The sequence below is a fragment of the Tamandua tetradactyla genome, chromosome 10, assembly GCF_023851605.1.
Source record: "Tamandua tetradactyla isolate mTamTet1 chromosome 10, mTamTet1.pri, whole genome shotgun sequence".
NCBI lineage: Eukaryota > Metazoa > Chordata > Mammalia > Pilosa > Myrmecophagidae > Tamandua > Tamandua tetradactyla.
Genome location: NC_135336.1, coordinates 70,001,806 through 70,011,181, shown reverse-complemented (window position 1 = coordinate 70,011,181; position 9,376 = coordinate 70,001,806). Strand labels below are relative to the sequence as shown.

The 9,376-nt window shown below is 32.1% G+C and overlaps 1 protein-coding gene across 9 annotated transcripts in view; it reads left to right on the top strand.

The window, feature by feature from the left end:
- The window catches only part of ROBO2 (roundabout guidance receptor 2), a 648,114-nt gene that overhangs the window by 237,403 nt on the left and 401,335 nt on the right, over positions 1-9,376 (top strand). The gene's annotated exons all lie outside the window — the stretch shown is intronic.

Below are 9,376 nucleotides of genomic sequence, written 5' to 3'. Positions count from 1 at the left end.
AATTTTATAGTATAATTTACCAAAAATATCTGGTCTACGAGTTTGCTAAGACTGCAGTTTGGTATATAAAATGAGAAAAAATATGTCCTAAAAAAGGTTTTCTTCTAACTTGGTTTTAGATGAAACACCAGAAACAATGTGGTATTTGGAAGGTTGTTTAAATCACCTTTGGTCCTTGGAATCTTGACCTTTGTCTACATGAAGCTATACTAACAAATGTAAACCCATTATTTCCTAAATGACGACATTCAGTTGTTTTCTCCTTATGTATATGATGTTATCAAAATACTCAGTGAGTTTTGCAAAGTACCTATGCGGTAGTTATGCAAAATGTAATTTGGATTGATTTCACAATCTACAGAGAATCTGCACAATCCCTAAACATGCTAGATAATAATTAAGTGTGTCCCTCTAAACATGCACACGTTTTAATAGTATCTATGCTTTTCTAGGTATTTCCCTCCCTGGTAATGATAGGAAGATTATAAATACTCTCTAGTATCTATAGAATGTCGTTCCTCAACCTTTTTTATTATTTTCTTAAAGAACTTTTCCAACATTTTTTTCTAATTTGCTTCCTCCATGAAATTTTAGTATTACAGATACACTGTGTTTATGTAACTGAAATTATATCTGTGTTTTATAACTAAAAATAGTCTTTTTTTTATCCCCTCCATTGAGAATCTATGCTGTAACAGTAGTAGGATGCCAACCAGTTTTAGGAAACTCAATACTCGTGCATAGGAATTACCTCTCCTAAACTCCACCTGAGAATATTTCAATAATTATTTTGTTAAAAGGAATATCGTTTTCTTTGTCCATTTCTGAAAAAAGTGTGCAGTTGGAAATAAACAAAACTAAGTTAGGTCCTTCCTCTCTAAACCCAAGAGCTTAGAATTTGGTTCTTACAACCAGCATACTTAGGGTTAACCTTTGTTTCATGAGTGAAAGATCATCTAAATCTATTGAAAGGGCTGTGCTAATAGATGAAACTTGTCTGTCTTTTCAACTCCAGTACCTCCTGTAGACTCTCAGCAGGTTAATGGTAATAATGGGTACCCTACATTCAACCTCATTGCAAGTCTCCTTAGCTTGCCAAAGCTACTATAACAATATCAGACTGGTTGGTTTAGACCTCAGGAATTTATCGCCTCATAGTTTGGAGCCTAGAAGTCCAAAATCTAGGTGTCAGCAATTTATGCCTTCTCCAAATCTATAGATTTGTGGTGGTGGCTTGCTGGTAATCAGTCCCTGTCTCTAGGTCACAGAGCAATCTGTCATTTTTCTGCCTCCTTTTGTGACTTGTACTTTTGTGTTCAAATTTCCTTTGTTTATAAAGAACACAAATCACAGGTGTTTGAGGCTCACCTGGATTCAGTTTAGCCTCATTTTAATATGATTTCAGAAAATCCCCTTTGCAAATGAGTTCACACTCACAGGATAAGGGTGGACCTAATTCAATCCCCAACATCATCCTAAAACCACTGTTCCTGATATCTCCCTCACACCTAAAAATAGATACATGTTCAGGAGTTGTATCCTGAGTGGAGGAATACGTTTTATTAGGAAAAGAATACAATGCAAAGATACATATACTAATTTTTTAAATCAGGCTAATTTATGCAAGATGTTGATACATGAATGATTAGAATTATAAATTGTTATTATATCTGTTAAGTGCTTACTTGAAGCCAAGCAGAGTGCTATGACTTTACATAGATGTTCTAACTTAGGTTTGCAATGAACCTGTGAGGTAGGTATTGTTATTTTCCTTTATAGATAAGTAAAATAAAATGTAAACTGCATTTTAAATGACAGTTTTAGCCAATAATTCCATTGGTGGTTATAAAAATAACAATTGGTTAATTTGCATTTTACCTTTTTATGGTGTTTTTCTATCCTTCTGGTATATAATATTAGCAATAAATGTAAAAACAAAATAGCCACCAGGACTAAAAAATGGATACAAGAAACATGACTTAAACCCATTCTGAACTTTAAAATTGGCTCGTGGACCTAAAAACTCTCATCATAACTGTGATAACAGCTGCCATTAGTTTATTACTAAATAACCATCACTGTCTCAGCTACCATCACAAACATCTATTTCCAAAACTTTTAATCATTCCAAATAGAAACTGTACCCATTAAGCAATACATGTCATACCTCCTAAGAACCACTAATCTAATTTCTGTCTCTGTGAATTTTAGTCTTGATATTTCATATAAGAGAAATATATATATATATATATATATATAATACCATATTTTCACATATATATGTAATATATTTTCTTTACTTCTCTGTTGATGGACACTTGAATTGTTTCAATATTTTGGCTTTTGTGAATAATGCTACTATGCTATGAGCGTTGGTGTAAAAACATCTGTTTGGAAATGCTGGGTCATACGGTAATTCATAACTTTTTGAGGAACTGCCAAACGACTTTTTTTAAGCACTTTTATTTCACTGAAGAAAATGCAAAGGATCACAAATTCTACTGTATTCCCTAGACTCTAATATTTTTTTAGTGGTACTCTTGATTTTTTTGTTGATGTGAGATGTGTAAGAATAATTAATAGAACTCGAAGAAAAATGAAAATGTCTTAAGCATATATGTAATTATGACAATATAAAGAGAGTGGAATGCTCTATTTAGTTTTTAGATACTCAAATTTTCAGGCCGTTATGGATTTTCTGAATATAATTACTCTTAATAACAAACTTAACTCTTTTGGGTTTAATAGAATGTACCCTTTTATTTGAAAGTTTTTGGTCACTTACTGGTGGCATTGCTTGTACAGGAAACATTATGCAAATGGCTCACAATGAAGGCTGTGGGTTTAGTTAAGCTTGAGAAAAAGTTTGTAATTAGCAAATTAGCATTTGAAAAAGATATTTTCAATATGCATAGTAGAAAATTCTGTTTAACTTGTTGGGTGTGTTCATAATCATTATTTCAGAATTCACGCATATACACCTTTTAACATGCAAATATGTGAAACCTTCATCGTTTTATAGTCCAGATCTGGCTACTTTTTTTCATTTAAGTTACTGAAATTACATTTAAAATATCATGAATATGCATCATAATGTGTGGAACTTTCTTTACTCCTCTTTTTGATATAGTATTAGTATTTTTTTAAATATTAAGAACACAAAATTAAATGCTTTCTATTATGCCTTCAATGGGGACAAAATTAACTACATTAAAGACATCTTGACATCTGCCCCTTTGTACCCAGCATAAGATTTACAGTTATATTGATTTTTGTGCATTAAATTGTACTGTTGGGTGGTTGTTTGGATTTTGATTTGCCACTGACACATATACACACACACACGTGTGTGTGGGAAAAAGATTGTGCAATTATTAATGGAATGTGGAAAGAAAACTCAGTGATTACTGGGTTTTATTTTATTTTTATAACTATTTCCTATATAGTTTATATTCTTAGCTTGTTGAAGAGAATATGCTGATTTTTTTTTTTTTTTACCTATCTCAAGTAGGTAATTATCATCTTGAGTCTTTGGCATTGAGGGCTGCTTTCTAATAAAAAGCATCTGTGTCACTTACTGTTCCTCAGAACCTCCTTTCTTCATTCTCGTTTTATCATTATTTCTTTTGTTGCCCATAAATGCAAAATCATTAAACTTTTCCCTGCCACCACTCAAATATATAAAGACAGACAACCATTCTGCTATGAAGCCTTAGTCAACTTGGCTAGGCCACAGTAGATAGTATCTGTAGTTACTTTATTATGTTCCCTATAGAATCATTGTATAACCAGTTATAGCTAAGTTGAATCTATAGTTGATAAATATGTGAATACTTTGTATTACCAGTTAGAGAAGATAAATCATGTCTTCTATTGGTATGGTCAACTGCATAGAAGCTAATAGTTAACTGTGTACAAAAGTTTCATTTTATGCATTGGCTTGGCGTGGCTTACTGAAAGGATGGGTTACCCTCTCTAATGAACTCTTAATTTATATCTCACCCTGAAACCAGAAGGAATGGAAAGACCTATAAACACACAAGATGAGTGAAATATTTTTTTCCAAGATAGTTTGATCATAACCCTATTCTAGAAAATAAAATAATTAATCTCATGAACACCCCACAACCTGATGATTCCATGCATTTTAATCAAAGCAGATTATTTCACTTTGCTTTGTATTGTTGTAAATCTTTTGTAATATTTGATATTTATCTTTAACTTGAGAAAATCACTGGGGTTCTTCTTCTGGTCAGTGTCTTCACCTTCATTTTCAGTCAGTTAGGCTCTCTTTTAGGCACTACAGGCAAAATCCAAAATCTAGGTTAGAAAATCAAAGTCACTAAGAAGGAAAAAGGAGTACTTAACACTGGATCCAAGGATTAGGTCACTGACAGCTGAGATGAGTGGGAACAAAGGCATGGGAAGTTTTCCAAGCATAGGGAATAGAATATGTGAAAATATGGCAGTATGAAGAAAGAAGTGTCCCTGGAGAAGTCAAGTAAAATAGTAACCCAGCTATATCAGCAGGTGTTAGATTGGGAAGGGCCCATGGTCTATGCTGACTTTGCAAACTTTTAGAAAAAACAATTCTTCACTGGATGTATGCCTAGCCCTAAATCAAGATGCTTGCACTTGTTCATTTTCCTATATGTATGACCTCAGTGGATGGTGGATCAGTGCAAACTTCCACTCTGTGACTTTAATTGCCCAGATTAGATTGTTGTTCAGTTTTATTTCCTGAACAGTTTTTAGTCTTCCTTTCTTCTATCAAACTCCAGACTTTGACTTTAAAAAATATGTATCATGAATTTTAAAAAAACAAAGAGTGAATTATTTTCTTATAGACAGTTTTAGGATATAGTTTTTCTAACTTCAATATAGCAGATTTACATTTAGATAATCACTTTTTAATCCCTTATATTAAGATTTTACTCTGCATTAAATATAAGTAAAAATAAAGAAAAATGTACTAGAAATATCCTCCAGAGTTCATGTATTTTTATTTCCTGAACTTGTCATATCAAGTAGAGTGCTCTTTATTATTTTCTGTAATATTTTTTATGCCTGACTTTTCTTTTCTTTTTTCTTCCTTTATTTCCCTTTTTTTTTTTCATTCTGGCAACATATATACAACACAAAATTTGCCATGACAGCCATTTTCAAGTGTATTAACTCAGAAGCACTAATTACTTCCTCAATGTCATGCCACCACTACTAACACTTTCCCAGCAAAATGCCCGAAAACAGAAAGTCTTTACCCTTTAAGCAATAACTCCCCACTCCCTTTCCTCCAAGCACATTATCCTCCTTCTGTCTCTGTGAATTTGCTTCTTCTAGATATTTTATGTTTATTTCTCAATAATCATTCTTTCGTGTCTGTCTTATTTCACCTAGCATAATGTTTTCAAGGTTTATCCATGCAACAGAATTTCATTCCTTTTTATGGATGAATAGTATTCAGTTGTATGGATATACCGTATTTTGTTTATCCATTTCTCTGTTGATGGACACTTGGTTTGTTTCCACCTTTTGACTATTTTGAATAATGCTGCTGTGAATGTGGATGACAAATATCTGTTTGAGTCTTTGTTTTCAATTCTTTGGGGTTATATAGCTATAACCCCAAAGTATATATATATATACAAAGTATATATATGTGTATACAAAGTATATATATATAAGTATATATATATATACTTAGGAGATTAATTGTTAGATCATATGGTAATTCTATATTTAACTTTTGGGGACTGCCAAACTGTTTGCCACATGGACTGCACCATTTTACATTCCCATCGGCAATAAACAAGAGTTCCAGTTCTTTCACATCCTCACCAACACAGATTGTCTTCTATTTTTTTTGTTTGTTTTGTTTTAAACAGTAGCCATCATAGTGGCTGTGAAGTGCTATCTCATTATGGTTTTTTTTTTAATTATGGTTTTGATTTGCAGTTCCCTAATGGTTAATTATGTTGAGTGTTTTTTCTTGTGCTTATTGACCATTTGTATATCTTCTCAGGAGAAATGTGGCTACCAGATCTGTTCGTTTTCAGTAGTGTGTTGGTGTCTTTGTTGTTGAGTTGTAGAAGTTCTTTATGTATTCTGGATTGAGTTTTCATTTTTAAAAAACTTAATCAAAGAATGAAAATATAATTCACTAAAATAATATATAGGGATTTTTAAACTGTAGTAAGATTGTTGGATGATCGCTGACTGACTTTCAGTTAAAATCTGAACAATCAGAATGATAACACTTATTCCATAGACTGCTTCCTTTGCAGATTCTACTCTTAGATCTCATATATTTACCAGGCTCCCATAATTATTATTATAAATGGAAAATAGATCTTAATGATGAGGACATATTTTTGCCCATAAAATAGAAATGCAAATTTTCTGTTAAAAATTAAACAAAAGACACTATCCACATTCATCATGTCTAATAAAATGTAAGTTTACTGTCAAACAAATGAACTCTCAATGCACTCAGAAAAACATTCTATGTATATCTGCAGAGATAAGGTCATAAATTAGACAAGCTCTAAAATATTTAATATAAGCAGAATTTGATCTGAGTCTTTGTTAACCACAAAGCATAATAAGCTAACCAAAAATTTGGGGAGTTGAAGCTATTAATTTATAAATCTACTATGAAATTACTATTTGACTAGAGCAAATGTTTTAGAAGGACATGTAGAAAAAGTTTAATATATATTTGAAATAAAACATTGTAATATCTAATTATTTAGATTTCTCCATTAAACAGTTGATGTTAGTGTAAAAAGCTTTCTGCCTTTTTAAAAAAAAAATTCAACAGCTCTTTCAAACATGAGAATTTAAATGACTATTATGGCAGAATAAAATATTTTTCTTTATAATTTTTTATTTTCTTTTTGAATTATTACTAATGTAACAGCTATAATATCTTAGTGTTCTTATCCTTACTGCAAATCATTGGTGAGTTTATTTGGTCTAGATTTAGAACAATGAAAAAACATGTATAATATATGTATCTCAGAGGGAAATGAAAATGCATGAAAATATCTAATTGTGTATACTGTTAAGCTAGAGAATTAAAGATGATAACCCCTTTTCACCATTCAGCCAAGCGTGAAAAAGCAAAAGAAATTCAAAAACTTCATTAATTGCTCTCACAAAACATTACAGGCCACCTGCACTTGAAAGAATTTACATCGGCGCAGATGGGTTGCTGAATGCAATATCAAAGACTTTCAGAATGTTTGTTTTAAAAATAAACTGGATTCTAAGGCAAGGACAGGCAAAGCATACAATTTGCAAAGATGACATAGCTTTTATTACTGCAACTTTTTTTGTAATAAGCAAATGCACATCATATTTTTAACTTGAAAATAAAAATATCCACACCAATCACTCTTTAAAATTTTGGGCATTGCATATTTAAATTTACAGGTGATGATACGTTCATGCATTTTTTTACTTTAATAAGTATTGTATATGCATACACATATATATTTTTATTTCCCTGAATTTATTGCGAGCCATTGAACCTACCTGATTGCTTTCTTTTACTAACTGGTAGTTCAGTGAAATCCAGCTTTTGCCCAATGTAACAGGATTTACAACTCTGATTATTCCAGCCCTTGAATAAAGGTGGTTCCATATGCAAAATAAGTGAGGAAAGGTTGAGGTTAACTATTTGTTGAGGAAACTCATTTTCACTTATCATTTGAACCCAACTTGAGCTCTGTATTTGCCTTGAGAAGGTCAAATTATCCTCTTCAGAATGATTAGATAAAAAGGAATTTAGCTAAGCTCTGTGCTTCTGGATTCAGATACATGGTGCTTTACTTTTGCAATATTTTTAAAGTTTTATATCTTACAAGTGTTTCTGCAGCTTTATCCACAAATGAAGTTTTACTTGGAGCTTGCATTATAGTATTTTCAAGTATTCTATAAACATTGATATAGTAGACACCAGCAAATTATAGCTTTTGGACCCAATCTGACTTATTGCCTGTTTTGGAAGTCACCCTCATTCCTTTTTGTATTGTTTATGGCTGTCTTTACTCTACAAATGGAGAACTGAATAGTTGCTACTTAGAGCATCTGGTCTGATAGACCCCTGATAGACTAGCACTGTTTGGCCTTGGACAAGTTTTCTTAACCTCCATGGCCATTAGTGTTCTCATCTGTAAAGTAGGAATAATGATTGCACCTACTTCATGTGGCTTTCATAATAATTCAAAGGGATAGAGTAAGCTTTTAGGACAAGTCCTTTCCCATAGTAAGTTCAATACAAATGCTACCCGATAGGCAGCCTCGGCTTCCTCAGCATCATATTTTAAGGATGTGTCTTGGAGGTAGAGAAACTGTGTTATTCTAGTTTGTCTGCTTTCCCTACTCGAATACTAATGTGCATAGTATGATTTTGTATAATGATCATGAACTCTGAAGGTGGCAGCCCTGGAAGTGAATCACAAATTACTCCCTTATTTTGTGTAACTGTTATAAAAACTCTAATCCTTTTTTCCTTATTTGTAAAATAATAATAATAATAGTAATAATAATAGTGTCCTTTAAAATCCTGCATTATTTGTAAAGGACAAATGAAGTAGGAAATATGAACTGGGATAAATTGTAAGGTGCAATGCAGATGGAAGTTTTTAATACCTGATCAATCTTACCTCAATTCCATGAGGTATTTTGGGGTAATGAATTTGGCTAATTATTTATTTATTTGTTGCTTAATATAATAGCCTTTATTTACCTTTAAAAAATTTAGACTCTGTGTTCCCCTTGAGCTGCCGCACCATTTCTGTTCCCTTCTTTAGCAAAACTCATCAAAAGAGCTGTCTGAATCCACTGTCTTTATGTCTGTTTTCTCATGGGTGTTCTTCATACTTCTGTCCCTGGTATGTTACCAAAATTAATCTCGTCAGAGCAGTCAATAGGGCGATCTCAGGCCTCTTTTTACTTGAATTCTCAGCAACATTTGAAAAACATTAATTCTTTTCCTTGAAATATTTTCCTACTTTGCGGACCTCTCACTCAGCTTTGCTAGATTCTTCTGCCTCTTTCTATATTCTGTAGTTTGGAGAACTCAGGAGTACAAAACTCCTTCAGCAAACATCCGATTCTGTGGGTTTAAATACTTACATCTTTTGGTAAACATTGAAAGAAAAGTCAATATAAATTTTGGGAATCATTAACATGCATAGGTTGACTAGAGCTTTACCTTGAAAAACTAACCATTTTGAAGATAATCTAGCAAATTATTTTCATATTTAACAAAATTAATTAACTAATATTAACAAAAATAAATTATAACAACCCAATCCTAGAACAAAGAAAAATCAAGTGGTTGATTTGCTCTGGTGATAATTTTCAGACA